General features: G+C 38.0%; 1 long non-coding RNA gene across 2 annotated transcripts; it reads right to left on the bottom strand.

The window, feature by feature from the left end:
- Positions 1-944: 944 nt before the first annotated feature.
- Positions 945-15,878, bottom strand: LOC140533823 (uncharacterized). Of its 2 annotated transcripts, none has more exons than XR_011977069.1 (5): positions 15,652-15,878; positions 9,736-9,815; positions 7,428-7,608; positions 4,697-4,793; positions 945-2,084 (listed from the first exon to the last, which is right to left on the bottom strand). It is a non-coding gene; the product is annotated as an uncharacterized lncRNA (long non-coding RNA). The 2 variants fall into 2 exon arrangements; XR_011977068.1 differs by lacking the exon at positions 15,652-15,878 and adding an exon at positions 13,208-13,289.
- Between the last annotated feature and the right edge of the window lie 1,539 nt (positions 15,879-17,417).

The following is a 17,417-nucleotide window of genomic DNA, read 5'->3' as shown; positions in this document are numbered from 1 at the left end:
TAGCTGGATATGCATAGCTGAATTTTTAAAAAAGTTGATGGGAAAGGGGAATTAGCTCATCTGGAGAGCTCAAATAGGGGTAATGCTTTATGGTACAATCCTCATCAACTTAAAATCTTTTTCATATGGTTAAATATTATTTTGCCAGTGTTTTGATTTTCCAGCATTACAAGCAACAATGAAGGCATAATTGTCATCAAGACAGAAATTCTGGCAATTATACCTCCTATTTTTCTAATGTCCTTCTCTTAAAGTCAAAGCACTTCTTTTTAAGGCTCACGATATGCCTCTGAGGTAGGAACATCAAGAACTTTAGAACTATTATGTGTAAAGATGAGGTTCCAACCTTATCTCAATTAATTATATATAGATAAGGAAACTGACGTACAGAAAAGGGGAAATATTTCAGCCTCATGTTACACAACGGACCAGGGCCAGGTTTGAACCAGTAAGTTTTCTGCTGCCAAGATATAGTTTTTATCTAGACCTAAGGATCTTTACGAAGAATGTTTGTCATCATTTCACCCCTTTCCCCTTATATTTCATCTTCAGGAAAAACTCTGCCTGAGGTGTATTGTGCTAGGAGCATATTAGGTTTTCAATAAGTACTTGTTAATTTATTGATTCAATGTAGGGAACAGTAACAGAAACACTGAAAGTAGATTGCACTAGATTCTGGGTTTTTTTTCAGGTAGTTTTCAAAATACATAACTAATGCAATGAGATTTGGAGCTAATTTGTGCATAGGTTCTTAAAAGACAACAATATGCTGCCAGAAGCATACATGTCAAAATGAAAAGCTCAAAGTGCTTATATTTTAGTATGTTCCTTATTCAAATCTTATGCCAGGTATATGAAAATCCAAACATAAAATGAATTAGGGAGTGATAGTACTTTAAGAATCTAAGCTTCACCCATAGACTCTCTCCACTTATTCAGATTGCAGTTCCTTCTATACCTTAGTTCTATAGATAGTCTTCATGAATTTTGGTAACTGAAAAAAAATACTTTGGTGAATTTTTTTTTTCTGAAAATCATGCAATAGCATAAAAAATCACTTAAACTAGAATAAGGCAAACTTGGTTCAGATCTTAGCTCCACTACTTATATCAATCAATTAAAAATAATTATCTTTATGACCACAGACAAGTCACTTAGCTTCTGTGCCTCAGTTTTCTCTTTAAATATGCATAATAATAATTGTACTGTCTGCTTCAAAGAGTTGTAGGAAGTGCTTTGTAAAGCTCTGTAGAGATGTGAGTTATTATCTTTCTCATTATCTAGATATGAAGCTGGTTAGCTTGGTAGTGACTCTGACATGGCCTTAAATACTTAGAGTCACTTCAAGGTCATAGATGAAATATTGGATCCTCATCCTCTTCCATCTATACTATATCTATCTATATTCAATTAAATTTAGCAAGCATTTAAATGCCTGCTATGTATGACATTGTAATTTTGTGTAACTACCATTCTACATATGTTAAGCCCACAGAAGGTAATTTGAGGAGAAAGAGAACATTAAGTACTATAGGTATCAGGAAAGGCTTTTCCTATGAGAGAGCAGGTGAATTGAACCTTGAGGGGAACAAGGGATTTTTAAAGGTGGAGGTGAAGTGCGAAGATACTTCAGATCTGGTTCAAGATGTGGCATGCCAAGAACAGGAAACATCTGGTAGACTAGTTTGGCTGCAACAGAGGATTCATGAAGGGGAATAATGGGAAATAAGTCTGGAAACATATGTGAGTTGAATTATGGAGAATTAAATTTTTTTAAAAATAATTTTATTCTAACCTTTAATACTCCATTCCCAGGCCCTAAAAAAGAACCTTTACATATGAAACTCTTGGTTCAAAGTGCCAATTGTATGGGATTCTCTCCTCATTGGTGGAGATTAATTACTCAATGCCCCACACTGTTGTGTTGGGCAAGAGTTGGTGAGGGTGGGAGAGGAGAGATATCTGAACTCTTATAGCTTCTAGCTTCGAGAGAAGATGCTTGATTACAACTCTTGTCCAGGACCATGAAGGGAGAAGGACTCTGGGAAGAAGCCAACATGTAGAATTTCAGTCATGCTTCTTTTCTAAAGAAAAGAAAAGCTTTATTACCTTAGAGACTTTGGGGAATTTCCCCTTAAGTGAGATCTTAAGAACTCTGGGTTGAGTGGGGTATCTTGCCCCACAACTGGAGAGTTCATTTACTCTGTATTGTTGGGTATATATTCTCCCATGTACCCTTTCTCTGATTTCTCTTGCTATCAACTTGGATAAATAAGTTTGTGTGTAGTTTACTAGCTGGGCAGTTTGCCTCTATTCATACAGCCATTTTAGCTGGAGGTCCCCATGGAGAGTTTTAAATGTCGGGTTGAGTTTGTATTTTATCCTAGAAGCCATCAATAAACAGCCACTGAAAATTTTTGAGTAGAGGAGTTATATGGTCCGACTTGTGTTTTAAGATTACTATTGATATCCGGGAGAGAAGAGACTGGAGGGAAGGAGACCATATAAAGAAGTTACTGAAATAGTCATATGAAAGTTGCCATCAAGAACATGACCATGCCAGATTAAATTTGTTTCCTTTTTTGACAAGCTTCTCAAAGTCATACAACAGAGGAATGCTGTACCAAGAATTAATCTACATTTTAGTATAGCAATTTTAAAGTCTATCATGCTATGCTTGTGGAACATTTGGAGGGCTATGGGCCAAATGATAGTGCAAATTACATGGATTTGGAACTGGTTGAACGGGCAGATGTAAAGAGTTGTTGTTAATGGTTCCAGCTCAATCTGGCCAGAGGAATCGAGGGATCTGTTCTGGGTTGTTTAGTTATTACTAACTAAAATAAAGACATGGATAGTAAAAAGGTGGAAGGGACAGCATGACATCTGACAGAGACAAGATTCAACAAGATATTGACAGGTTAGAACACTGGACCAACTCAAATAAAATGGAATTTAGTGGAGATAAATGTAAAGTCTTATATTAAGTTAAAAATTCCTTCACAGCTTCAAGATAAGGGAATCGTTAGTTTCTAATAATTTATTTTATTTCTTCTTCATCTGTTGTGAATTCTCCCTTTTCCTTTTTTTAAAAAAATTTTGTTTTGCTCTTTTGGGGGAGATTAAATTAGCTAACAGTTTGTCTATTTTCTTAGTCTTTTTTTAAAAAGTCAACTCCTACTTTTGTCAATTCAATTTCTTAAAATGCCATTTCTTTGATTTTCAGAATTTTGACTTCTTTTTAAATTGTTTTGTTGATGTTCTAATTGTTTGTTTTTGTAGTATAACGGCTGGGAATGGCCAATGGGAATCCCATCCTTCAAACATGTGTGGCATTCTGCCTGGCCACATGAATATTTTGGGTTAGAAATGCATACCGAGTTCATCAATCCATTCTTCCTTTCTTTTGAAAAGATTGGGAGATATACATTTTTTACTAAGGAATGTTTTATCTGCCTCTCAGAAGTTTTGGTATTTATCTCATTGTGGTCAATTTAAAAAAAAATTTTTTTTCTATTGTTTCTTTGATTTATTCTTTTACCGTACTTTCTTAAGATGATGTCATTTAGTATCCATTTAAGTGCGATAAGTTGTGATTCCTTCCTTTGAATGCCCTTATAATTTTTACTGTGTTGTGATCAGTAAAGGCTATGTCAATCATTTCCTCATTTGTCTATGAGGTTTTTATGTATTAGCATGAGATTAACTTTTGCAAAAGGTAACATGCAAAGCTGAGAAACAGGAATCTTTTGATTTCCATTCAGTTATCACCAAAGGTCTATTATATCAAATATTTATAAAATGCTACTCATGTTCTTAACTTCTTTCTTGTTTGTCTTTTTGTTATGTTAGTCTTGATATGAATGGAACACATTTAGGTCATCAGTGCTTATAGTATTGCTTTTTATTTCCCCCTGCAGTTTGATTATCATTTCTAGTATTTAAATATTACGTTGTTTGGTGCATATATATTAAGCACTGGTCTATTTACATTGTCTAGGATGCCTTTAAGCATAATCTAATTTCCCTGCTTATCTCTTTTCACCATGTCTATTTTTACTATCAATTTGTCTGAGATCATGATTGCCACCTTTGCTTTTTTGAATTCACCTGAGGAGTGATAAATTTTGTTCCAGCCTCTCCTTTTGACTCTTTATTGAATCTTTATGTTTCCCCAGTGTTTCTTATAAACAACACATTGTTGAATTCTTCTTGCTAATCTGTTTGGCTACCCTCCTTCATTTTATGGATGAGTTTATCCCATTCACATTCTCAATTATGATTAATACTTGGGTTTTATCCTCTGTCATTTCCTCTTATAATTTTTCATTTCTTTGTCCTCTTCAATCCATCAACATTTATCAAGTGCCTACACTGTGCTAAGAACTGGAGACATGAATACAAAAAAAAGACAATTCCTTCCCTTAAGGTGCTTACAACCTACTAGAGAAAGACAACACATAAAAGGAAGATGAAAAACTGGAGAGAGAGGTGGGATGGGGTGGGAGAAAAGAGGAGAAAGTATAAGGTGAGAGGAATGGTGGAGAAGTCAGTCAGAGGAGTCCCAAGGTATTGAAAGCAGATGAAAAGGAAAGAGGTATCAGAGCTGAGCTCTCTTCTTGAGTGGAGCTTTGGAGTTCATGGATCTACCCTTCAAACAGAGAGGCAGAGGGTGGAAGGTAAAGAGATGGAGTACCAGGTTTGATGAGGTTTTGCAGGTTATCCCAAAAATGAGCTTCCTGGAGCATGGCGGAAAAGTCAATCAGAGAAGTCCCAAGGTAGTACAGTGACATCTTTACAAAGAAAAAGGAAAGAAAGTTAATAGAATTGACACTAATGATCTATGAATTGAAGTGGTCTGACATTACTTTTTTTCCCTCCCTCTCTTCACTGATCACTAGTTCTCAAACTTCCTCTCTTTTTAATCCTGCTTTTATGCTCAGCCCTCCATAGTTGAAATTTGCTTTACTTGTGACTCTTCCCTCCTTGAGTTCACCTTGCCTTTTAGATAACGTGCTTCCTCTCTACAGACACTTATTTCACAACTGAATTCAATGTATTTTGATAGCAGCTTCAGTGTGTATGTGTGTATGTGTGTGCATGCATGCGTGTGTGTGTGTGTTCCACCTTTCATTGTCTAGCTCTGGTAAGAGTGAGGTTCACAGAGTCTCACTCAACCCACTGTTGCATTTGCTGGCTATATCCTCCCCATCTTGCCATAATCCTCATTTCCTCCTCTTCATCTCCCTGTTTGTTGTTGTTTGTTCCTCATTCTGGAAGACCATGACATCAAGAGGGTGATGCCATGACATCCAAGTGGATTGGATTGAAGTGAAGGAGGGCTGTGCAAAGTCACCAGTCTCACTTTCTCCTTTGTAGCTATCTGGGTCCAGTGGCCAGATATAGATCAGGATGCCTGGATATGGCCCAAGATGCAATGGGAGACCTTGGCCTTTTACCAACTTGAACTCCAGCCCTGAGTCCCCTGAACTAAATCTTCATGTTACTTCCTGGCCATCTCTATACAATGATGCTTTCCCTCCCTCATTTTTGTATCTCCAGTGCTCATATTAATAAATACTTTATTCTCTGACTATTATTGTCATGCTCCAATTATGAGAAATTGTAAATTCCTCCCTCTTGTTTCTCTTTTATTCCCCATCATGCTACTTTCCTCCTTCACTATTCTTTCCTCTCTTAAAACCTATCCTATACTATGAATCAAAGCCACAACCAAAGTCTATGTTTGTCTTTTTTTAATCTCTCAATATCTCTTGAATGTACTGTGAATCAGGAGGGACAATTGTCTCTTCTTTCCCAGTAGAAATGATCCTCATTTAGCTCCTTCCAATCATTCAAATGCATTTACCTTTCTAGGTTTCTCTTGGCTCCTAAGATTCTACTCAGGAATGCTTGAAAATCCTATGTTAGTGTACATTTTTCCTTTTGTAAAATTATTCTCAGTTTTTCAGGATAAGTTATTCATTGGTTGTATGACTTTCCTTTGCCTTTGGAGTATAGTTTTTCAAAATTTTCTTTATGTTTTAATAATTGAAATATAATCCTGCATAATCCTCGTTTTAATTCCTTGACCCTTATAATCTTTCTTTTTGACTTTTTGATTTGTTTTTTCTTTGATCTAGAACAGAGGTTCCCAAATTTATTTGGCCTTTAAAAAAAAATTACTCAGTGTCTTCCTAGAAATCTGCTTTCTTTAACTCTTTAACCTTTTTTCTGAAATTTTCATCATTTCAAAAAATATATTAAAATATATATCTTAAAATAACATATCTTAAATTTAATAAATTATTATAAATTTATAGGTTTTTTCCTGCATTGAAATTTTGATGATGCAATATTGCATCATGTAACCATATAATGTTGTATTGGAAACAATGGAAACATTATTGTTTTGGAATGGAATGGAATGGAAACATCGTATTGGCAAGTCATTACACACACATATTCTTGCCAGTGCATGCTGGACTTCCTGACAGCGAGTGACACGCTCTCCTGCCAACACTTGCTTGTTAAGACTTTTCAGAGGATTTGACCACTGATTGGTTATAACTTGTATTTTGTGTGTTATTTGGAAAATAATGTTATCACTACCACTTTAACTCTGTTATACAACAGATGAAACGTGAATGGTTTTTCATAATTTTCTTATTTTCTCTTCTTTGCTTATGCTTCCACCACCCACTTATTTTTATTCAATGTCCCCCCAGTTGCACCAGAGGTTGCTACCAGCCTCCGCATTCCAACACCCCTCACGGGGAAGTATTGACACTTTGGGAACCTCTGACTGGAATTTCTTGATTTTGGCTATGACATTCCTGGGCATTTTTAATTTAGGTTTTCTTTCAGGAAGGGAGCAGTGGATTCTATTTCTCACCTTGCCCTCAGGTCTTAATAGTTCTGAGTAGTTTAAAAAATTATTTCTTGAAGAATCTAGTTTTTTGTTTGGTCATAGTTTTCATAAAGTGTGATCATTCTTAAATTATGCCTCTTCATCCTGTTTTCCAGATCAATTCTTTTTGATAATACATGCCTCATACATTCTAATTTTTCAGTAATTTAACTTTGTTCTGACTGTCTCGTAGAATCTTTGAGATATGTTTGCTCTTTTCTAATTGTCAGAGTGTCCACAACTTGGGTCATTTTTTCCTACCTTATGTTCTGAGATGTTTATTCTCCTCTGATCTGTTTCCCAAAGTGCTCTAATTTCATTTTTTATCTCATACTTCATTCTTTCCATTCATTCCTGCAGTCCCTGAGGTAAGGTCACTCTTTTTGTGTGAAGTTCAATTTGTTGTTGTTGTTGCATGGCCTTCATTCTTGAAGACAACTATGACATCAGGAGGAGGATGCCATGACTTTCAAGTGAATTGGATTTAAGTGAAGGAGGGTTGTATAAAGCCACCAACCTCACTTTCTCCTCCAGTCGTCTGAGTCCAGAGGCAAGATGGAAATCAGGATGACTGGAGATGGTCCTGGATGCAGTGGAAAACTTTGGCCTTTTTAAGCTAAGATCTTTCTGAGTTCTCACTTTGTCCATTCAGTGATTAAGACTAGGTAAGAAATGAGCCAAGGCATGGTGTCTTTTACCTAATTAAAAAAAAAAATCAATCAGAGAGGGGAAGACGCTCAGAGTTTCTAGATAAAATAGAAACAATTACTATTTACAATCACTCTGAGCCATCAGAGCCTAAACAATGACCACTAAATGGGGCTTGGGCTGGCACCTATTGCTGGCCAATCAATGAGAGTGACAGTGAATTGAATTTAAGGTATGATCTTTAAGAAATAAATCTGGCCTCTAAACCCCAAGATATCTTGCTAGGTTTCCACCATCAACATTTACATTCCTTTGGACAGAACAACCACAGGTAAAGGTATGATACTCTATATGGACAGAGAGAGAGGAAGTAGACAAGGGAAGAGAAGGGAAGGGAAGGGAAGAAGGAAGGAAGAAAGGAGGGAAGGAAGAAAAAGTTCAATTTATATTTATTGAGTAGTTATTCTCTTCTTCTGGGGTTACCTGATGGCCTTCTCTTAATTTATAATGTTTCTTCATTTTATTAGGAATTTTCTTTTGTTTACTCATGATTCCTACCTCAGTTCCTATATTACAACATTGTGCCAAGGCCAGGCTTCATCAACTACCATATTCTTGAATGAAGTAAGTAGACCCTGGTTTTTCCTGCTATAGTCCTATATGTGGTAGTTGGGATCCTCATGATTGACATCTTCTACAACCCTGTCTTGGGACAGGGAGCTAGACCTGATTCTAAGATCAAGACAACCCCTCAGCTTTAATCTGTGGCTTCTGCCTCCATCTCCTGATGATCCAACATCAAGACTGACTTCATTCTCATCTTGATCTCATTCTCCTTGTTCTCCTACCAAGAGTTGGCTTTGTCCCATGGTATGACCCTGAAAGGATGAAAGATTACATGGGCTTCCGGCAGTGAAAGACCTAGCATCTCTGTTCCATCTTTGTCTCCTTGGGCAGTTACCTACTGGGGATAGCAAATAGTCTTTTAGAAGGCCCTGGACCATTGGGATATTCTGGCACATTGCCACTTCACCCCTGCCCCATTTCTATCTCTTTGCATAGTCATCCTTGAAGTGAAGTTTGATTCCTGCTGTACCTCCAGTATTATTGGACTTAGATACCACTGACTTCTGACTTCCCTGAAGTACTCCCTACCAGAAAGGCTGATGACTTCCAGCTAGCTTCCTGCGCATTCTTGGATTGGATTTGTTTGTCTTTAGATTTGTTGGTTCTTTGTTTCATATGGTGTCATTTTTTATCTGTGCTTTCTTAGCACTTTCCACAATACCATCTTTTCCAGAACTTCCTCTCATTTACTTTTTATTAATAACTTGGTTTCAGGGCTCAGAACATTCTGAATTCTGTCCAGAATTTTAGGTGACTTTTGATTCTTCTGTTCCAGGATCATGGGAAGTAAAGTTGTTATCTCAATCCTACAAGAGCTGGTTGTATGAAGATGATCATCTCCATGATGCCAAATAGTCCTTCACTTGGCTCTATGCCTTCCTCATTGATTAATTATAAAAGTCACTGTTGATAGATAATGAAATTATCTATCTATCTCAGCCTCTTGTGTTTTCAGAATGTTTGTTCCTCCTCCCTGGACCTTTGTATAGTATAGGATTATAGGATTAATGTGGTTTTGAGTAATTCTACCCTCTCTTGGTAGGCATGGTCTTGCCTATTGCAGAGGAAAAAAAAATTAATAACTGAGCCACCTGAACATCAGTCCACTCAGAATGAATATTAGGTTCCTTTACCTAATCACTGATTTGCTAATTTTTTCTACTCCTAAGTTCCTTATAACCTTGGTTGTTCCATGTATTAACGTTTGAGAGATCTGTCTGAAACTTAGATGGGATCATGACTCAAGAATCCTGGGTGTATCCCTAATCATTCAGGACATAGTTTTGAGGCAAAGGTTGTGGTGGAGACTGGCAGGAATTTTGTGATTTCCAAATCACATGTAGCTATATCTGGATGAGTAGCAACCCTATGACAAACTCGTAAATAAAAGTCCAAATAGAAATTAATCTCACATGGAGTACTACTGCTACCCAGCAACATCTTACTGATGTTTGAAGAACCAAATAAAGAACACACTGCTGTGAAGCATTTCGCGATATACTTACAATTCAGTACCAAGAATGAGCTAGCTATACATCCTCTCCACTCACCCTCTTTTGTTTTCAATTCAACAAGGTACATTCTGACCCAGATACATCTTCCTTTTCCTCAGTGATAATCAGGACCCACCCTAGGCAAAAATAGGAAGCAATCAGTAGGTATTTAGGAGGGTAAGCTAGGAGATAATAGAAGCATTAGACAAGGTTTCTATTTCCCAGGAATCCATAAGAATCCACCCTTCCGAATAAGAGCAAGTAGTTGGGGAGACAAGACACATAAAGAAATTGTTGTTGTTTTTTTTAAAGAAATACAGGAAGATTCATGCAAAGCTGTGTGTAGCTTAGAATCAGAATTATAGGAGCAGAATTTGAAAAATAAGCAGAAATGAGTGATTATAAGAGTAAGCAAACAAGATACTACTATTTATTAAAAGTAATATAAATGCACACTTGGAGTTTATGATTTGGGGGATATGTTTTGTTTTTCTGAATGTTTTTGTAGATGATTAAATTTAGAATATATACATGTGTGTGTGTTTGTGTGTGTGTGTGTGTGTGTGTGTGTGTGTGTGTGTAACCTTTTTGTTATTGTTCAGTTGTTTCAGTCATGTCCTACTCTTTGTTTCCCAATTTGGGGTTTTTTTTTGGTAAAGATGCTAGAATGGTTTGCCATTTTCTTCTCTAGATCATTTTACAGAATGAGGAAACTGAGGTAAGCAGGGTCAAATGACTTTCCCCAGATTCACATAGCTAGTTAGTGTGTGAGGCCAGACTTGAACTCAGGAAGATGAATCTTCCTGACTCCAGGCCCAACACTCTATCTACTGTGCCACCTATATAAAAGTATGTGTGTATGCATATAAATATGTGTATATATATATATATATATATATATATATATATATATACATACGTACAAATATACATGTATATAAAATACAGAGATATGTGTATGTATGTACGTATACATACATATACACAAAGAGAGAGAGAGAGAGAGAGAAATGAAAATGTGGAAACACAGAAAGAGATGGAGAATTTGGAATCTCTAAGGGTCTATAAAAATAAGAATGCCTCTCATTGCTAGCAAAGTCCAGGTTATGGTTTTCCCCAAAGGTAGGGGAAATTCTTGTGGTTGTTTAGTTGTTTCAGTTGTGTCCAACTCTTCATGACTCCATTTGGGGTTTTCTTGGCCAAGATACCAGAATGGTTGGCCATTTCCTACTCCAGCTCATTTTACAGATGATGAACTGAGGCAAACAGGGTTAAATGATCTGGCCAAGATTACACAGCCACCAAGTGTCTGAGGCCAGATTTAAACTAATGAAGATGAGTCTTTCTGACTCCAGACTCAGCACTCTGTCCACTGCACCACCTAACTGCCCTATAAAGAAATTAGTGAGCGATTAATGCAAAATAAGGAAGTACTGAGCTACCATGGCCATAGGAATTCAAAGAAGGAAGAAATCCATATTGAAGTAGTCCTAGATTCTGGTTTCCTGGTAGAGCAAGGAATTAAACTGGGCCTTAAAGAATGAATACGATTTGAATATATAGAAAGAAGAACATCCCAGGAAGTAACAGAGGTATGAGAAATAATAATAGAACATAGCTTTATATAGTGCTTTCAATAGTGAAAACGACTTTATATATCTTATCTCATTTCATCTCCATAATACTATGAAGTAAGCACAAGTCTAGTTATGTATGTGGATGGAAACTTATCCATAGTCACATGCTAAAGATCAGAATTTGAAACCAGGTCTCCCCTGTCTCCAAGTTCAGTGATCTTTTCACTGCACCACGCTGTACCACAAAAGTTGGAATATATAAGGCATCTGAGGCACAGGGGATAATGAGGAAGCCAACCTGACTTGAGATGAGGAAATCTTTTAGGAAGAGGTTTGTTGTGGTAGTGGAAAGAACATTAGATATAGAACCAGAAAACCAGGATTCATGTCCTGACTGCTATTGTGCAACCCTGAGAAAGTCAGCTTTTCCAGGGACTAAGCTAAAGTTACTTCCAAATGCTAATATTCTCCTGCAACTTCCAGGATCCTCTTCTACAATCATCATTCAGTAACCACATCTTCTTTGAGGTTCATTCAATCCGTATTTGTCACCCAGTCAATTCTAGTAGATGTTATTTATCAGCCTCTAGTGTACTTGCCTTCCTTCTTCAATGAGTTCGGTGCTTAATTCATAGTCTTTCTCTCCTCTCTACCTTCTGCCCTAATAAAACTAAACTAAAACTACATATTAATACTCCCTCAAATACCTTATCTTTCCTGTTTTTCAACTTAAGTAATTCCCATGATCTGTCATCCTGCATAATCATCAACCACTTCCAGGTTCAATCGGTTTTGAAATTCCTTTGCACCATTCCAATACTCCTCCTACCCCATGAGCCTTAACCTTATTCTTCATACTCCCATGACTGTCAATCACTCCACCCCTCAGTTCTTTCCCAGGTCATGACCTCTGCACTCCACATACTCTCCTCTCTTTCTCTTTGTGATCCTTTGTTAAACCAACTCAATTTCACACTACCTTCTCTTGAATCTCTTGTCCCCTAATCCTATGGCAGATCTTGCCCTCATCTTGGATCACTATTATCATTTGATGCCTTCACTCCTATTCTTGTGGTATTAAATAAAACTGCATAAAAAATGAGGAAACTGTACTGACTGGGTTTATTATAAATTTATGTTTGCATAACCTCAACTGGAACCTCACTGCTGCTAGGCAATCCTCTTGTACCTCCCTCATCAACTCACTATTCCCCTCTCCACAGCTAACCTTTTCATCCTTCTTCAGACCTCCCATAGCTTCCCCTCCTCCCATCTCTTCAGCTGAAAATTTTGCCTCAGATTTTACAGAAAAAATGAAGGACATATTTTCAACGTGTTGTGCTGGTTTTTATAGTTTTATTTATATATTAAACAAATTAAGGACATTCACTGAGCTCCCTTTCATTCCCTCTTCATCTCATATCATCCAGATGCCTCCTGCCACTATCTCCCTCCTCTTTGTCTCACATGAGGAAGTGGCCCTTTTCCTTGCCAGGGTAAACCCCTCTACATGCACAAGTGGTCCTATTCTATCCCATCTCTTATTAAAACTGCAACATTTCAGAGATAACTCTCAAACCCAGGTCTTCCTGACTCTGGCTATGGACAAGCTTTCCATCCACTACTTCACACTGCTTTGCACTGATGTGTTAATGGGTGATAATGATATGTTACTCTCCCAGATAACACATTTAGCTCAGAGAAATGACTAATGGCAATAATTTTAGTTAGGCCAGTGGGGAGGATATTTTGGGGAAGGAAATCCCTGAAACAACACCACTAAGGAGCTATCTACTTCAGCTACCACAGAGGCAACCCTGAGTGAAATCTGTTCCTAACATATAGATAGGGAGGTGAGTCAGAGGAGTTCACTGCACCTCCTTCTTTGACATTTAACTACTTCTATGGACTTTGGGAAGTCACTTGCCCTTCTGTGGTCTCAATTGTCTCACCTGTGAGATGAAGGCATTGGATTAAATGTCCTCTGAGGTCTTCTCCAGCTGTAGATCCATGATTCTATGTTCTAAGAGTTTGTTTATACAATAGTTATTTATAACTTAGAAATGAACCTTTCTCACGGAAACTGTTTCAAATGGTAGAGTCCATTAACCCACAAAGATACCACAAAAGAAACATCTAGTGATTGGTTGAATCAGTCATGCTTCTTGGGCCTACATATTTAAAAAAACAAGTCATCTAGCCATTTAAGAGTAGGAGGTACTCAAGCCTGAGGGCAGTTGTGGAATGAAAATCCTGCAGGAGTGGGAAGAGAGAATTTCTCTTTCCTCTCCTTTCCCCTGCCCTCCCTCTCCTCCCATCAGCCTTGGCATTTATCTGTGGATTTAGTTGCCTAGAAAAAGACATGCCATCCAACAGGTGCAGAGGCAATTTGAGAGACTTCAAGGCCCAGTGAAGAAGCAGAGACACTCCCTTCTAGATAGACACAAGTGTGCCTCACTACCATGTGAGTTAAAGTCTACTCTTCCCATGGACACTGTATATTTGTATGATAGCATGCCCCAGACTTTGTGGGGAACAATATTTTGTACCAACTGTTCTTTCTATACCATCTGAGTAAATTTCTTTGTCAAAAGCTAAGTATACCAGCTGACATTAAAAGAAAGCACACTGAAAGGGTCTCCTGAGAGATAATGTTAGAAGTCTACCCCCACAAGGTTACCTCTAGAACCAGCAGTAATAGCAACACTCTATGGCAGCTAGCTGGTATAGTGGATAGAGTGTCAGACCTAAAATCAGGGAGACCTGGGTTCAATTCCTGCCTCAGATACTTACTTGGTATTTAACCTTGAGCAAGTCCCTTACCCTCTACTTGCCTCAGTTTCCCCATATGTAAAAAGACTATAACAATAGGACCTACTCCCAGCTGGAGGATTAAATGAGCTAATAGTTATAAAGTGCTTAGCACAGCACTTGGAACATAGTAAAAGCTATATAAATTAGCTGTCATCATCACTACCACCATCATCTGTGGACTCAAACTGTGTGAGTGACAAATGGAGTGAGTAGCCTGGAGGGGGTATGACATAAGAGGTTTCACTAGGATGTATTTGGATTCACTATGCACTTTCAGGAACCCCCTGGGGATATTCTCTATCTGGGACTCTTGTGCTTAGATGCACACTTTACAGGGATCTACTGGAGAAAATTATTATGTTTTTTTCTCCCATGATAGGGATGAAATGTACCTTGGAAGCTGTCTGGTTTACCCCTTTCATTTTAGAGATGAGGAATCTGAGGTTCATATAACTAAGGAGTATGTGAGGCAGGATTTGAATCAAATCTTCTTAGGGGCAGCTAGATGGTTCAGAGGGTGGAGCACTGGGCCTGAAGTCAGGAAAACTTAAGTTCAAATCTTGCCTCAGACACTTAGCTGTGTGACCTTAGACAAGTCACTTAGTCTCTGTTTGCCTCAGCTTTCTCATTTGTCAAATGGAGTTGTCATGAGGATCAAATGACATTAAAATAAATTTATAAAGTTCAACACATTGTAGGCACTATATAAATATAGACTCCAAATCCAACACTTTACTAAGCCATGCTATCTTCCTTCTTGACAACTAAAAAAATTTGCACAGAGAGTAGACACAAAAACATTCACACATTAAAACCTCATCATCCAAAGGACTCATGATGAAATGTGCTACCTACCTCCTGACAAGCAATGAATTCAGAGTGTAGTTGGAGGGGTTTGGGGTTTGTGTTGTTTGTTTATTTTTTTTATATGGCCAATGGGAAAATTTGTTTAACTATACATATTTATAACAGGAGTTTTGTTTTTTTTGCTTTCTCGGTGAAGAAAAAAGAAGGCAGATTTTTGTTGAACGAGAAAAAAAGTAAAATTTAATTTTAAAAAAAGGTAAATCTCATTATGCTTAACTAGATCCTATGATTCCATATTCTGAGCTGGGGGTCAGGAATCATAATTCCCTTTCCTTACACTCTCCCCTCTGATTTGCCCTCTCTAGTAAATCATCCAGAGTGTGGGAAAGTCTGGGTTTGAAAGGAAAAATTCCAAAGTTCTAATCTGGACATATTTGAACCTTTCTAGGCTACTTTAAAGCCCCCACTCCCCAACCTGCGCTCACAGGTTGAATTCCCTAGGAGACAACTATACCAGGGTCAAAGTATTCTGGGTAGGTACGCTTAAAACCATAGCTCACCATCCATGACACATACTTATCACTAATCTGTCAGTCAGAGGATACAATTAACCCAAGGAAAAGGCATATACTAAATTGGTAAACTTAAATCCCCAAACCTGGGATACACTGTCCCACAAATATGCATATCAATGGGAAAAGTATCCACACACAGAGAATACACCAGTCAAAAGGAGCACACATATGAAAGCATATGTGGCCGAGGTGACTCATACCTCTGGAATCACTGGGCAGTAATGTCCTTTCTTTTCTTGTGGTTTCCTTGGGTCCCCTAGGATCCCGAGGCCTCCTACTTCCTTTAGCTCAATTCTTGACTGCAAGAGGCTGTCTCTCGATTGACTATGTAGCTGGCTAGCTTGTTTATGCTTAACTGGGGGCATAGCTAATCTTTACCAGCCACAATCTGCTTTTTCAGGCCAGTCTGTTCCTGGCTCATCTGCCTCTCACTCACGCCTGGTCAGCAACTTCCCTTGACTTGTAGGAAAATCACATCTGCTGCCCTCTACTTCCAGGCATCAGGTAAGCAATGACCATGGCACATTACTCTGCTCCAGGCACAGATGGGTCCTAACAGAGTCCTGCAGAGCATTCAGTCCTGACCTCCCCCAAGTCTTTCAGTTATCCCTTTTCTGTAGAAGCACTTCAAATTCAAGCCCACAGATACTTGTGTAATGCCTGCCCACCCTCTGGCAGACTTCCATGACAATGTCTCCAAGGGAGGGGCGATCTGCTTCCAAGTGGAGAGCTACACTTTTATTACTGCTGAAATGAACCAAGGACGCATTCAAAATACAAAATGAGGAAGGGAAGGCTAGAGCAAAAATGCTTAGAAGGAAGTTGAAATCCAAAATAAATAAGGAAATGTTGAGCAATTTGCAGCCCTTGATGAGTGTAAGTTACCTGACCAAGATAAATTCTAGCCCACTGTACTTAAAGAACTTTTGATCATTTGCCTTGGTATTCTTGATCTTTTGTGACTCTAGATTATTTTTGTTCTTATTTTTTCCCAGCTCTATTAAATAATCCTTGGGTAGTTTGATGGGTATAGCACTTGTGGGAAGTAAGAAAGTTCTGTTGTCCACATTCCCAGGTGATAGGGGTTGTGACCTAGCATGGACAGGTTAGTGGTCAGAAACTGATGCGCAGGCCCAAGGAGCTGTGTGAGGAAGAGCCTATCAGAGAGGGGAACATAAGGTCACATGACCAGGGGAGAGTATAGAGGGAAACCCAAAGTTCAGAATTCTATAAGGGTCCTGCCTCATCCTGACCTGGCTGTAGTCCTTCCAGTGGCCATACTGGAAGCTACACATTCCTTCAGGTGAACGAGCATAGGCCCTCCCTACTCTGAACTCCATTTTAAACACATTTTTCTTGATACTTTTTTGTGTGTCAAGTTCGTCTCTAACACACTGAATAAATTAATTAAGAATTATCATTTTGATTATATAGTTCAGCCTACCCATGAGTCATTAATATTTCTCCAATTCTGTCCTGAAAGGATTTTTTAGTGTAATTACTGAATCACTCAGTGATTTTTATAAAGGGGATCATACATATGCCTGTACAGAGCAGGAGGTATTAAGAATTAAGATCTCTTATAATTCTGACATTTTATCATCTTTGATCCTGTAAGATGAATAAAATTCTGTCTTTGCTCTCAAATAATCTAGAGTCTAAATAATAGAGCTGAGATATGTATTCAAATAACCATAAGAGAAAGCAGAATGTGGTAAATGAATGAGGCATGAAATTTTATATATTCCAAGAGAGATCAATTTTTCCTGATCAAGTCAGGATTAGCAACAAAAAATATGAGTATTATTTCAGAAGGTAGAAATGAGGGGGGAAGACATTTGGGACATAAGCAAAAGCACATAGGTGGAATAATGTAGAGTATGGATTATGGGGTCAAGAATTGGAAGGAACCTTAGAGACTGCTTAGGTGAGGTGGCTAATAGTAGTAAAGATACTCAAGAGAAAT

Source organism: Notamacropus eugenii, chromosome 3, assembly GCF_028372415.1.
Source record: "Notamacropus eugenii isolate mMacEug1 chromosome 3, mMacEug1.pri_v2, whole genome shotgun sequence".
Taxonomy (NCBI): domain Eukaryota; kingdom Metazoa; phylum Chordata; class Mammalia; order Diprotodontia; family Macropodidae; genus Notamacropus; species Notamacropus eugenii.
Note: the sequence above shows the minus strand (reverse complement) of the source record. Positions and strands in the feature narration are given on the sequence as shown.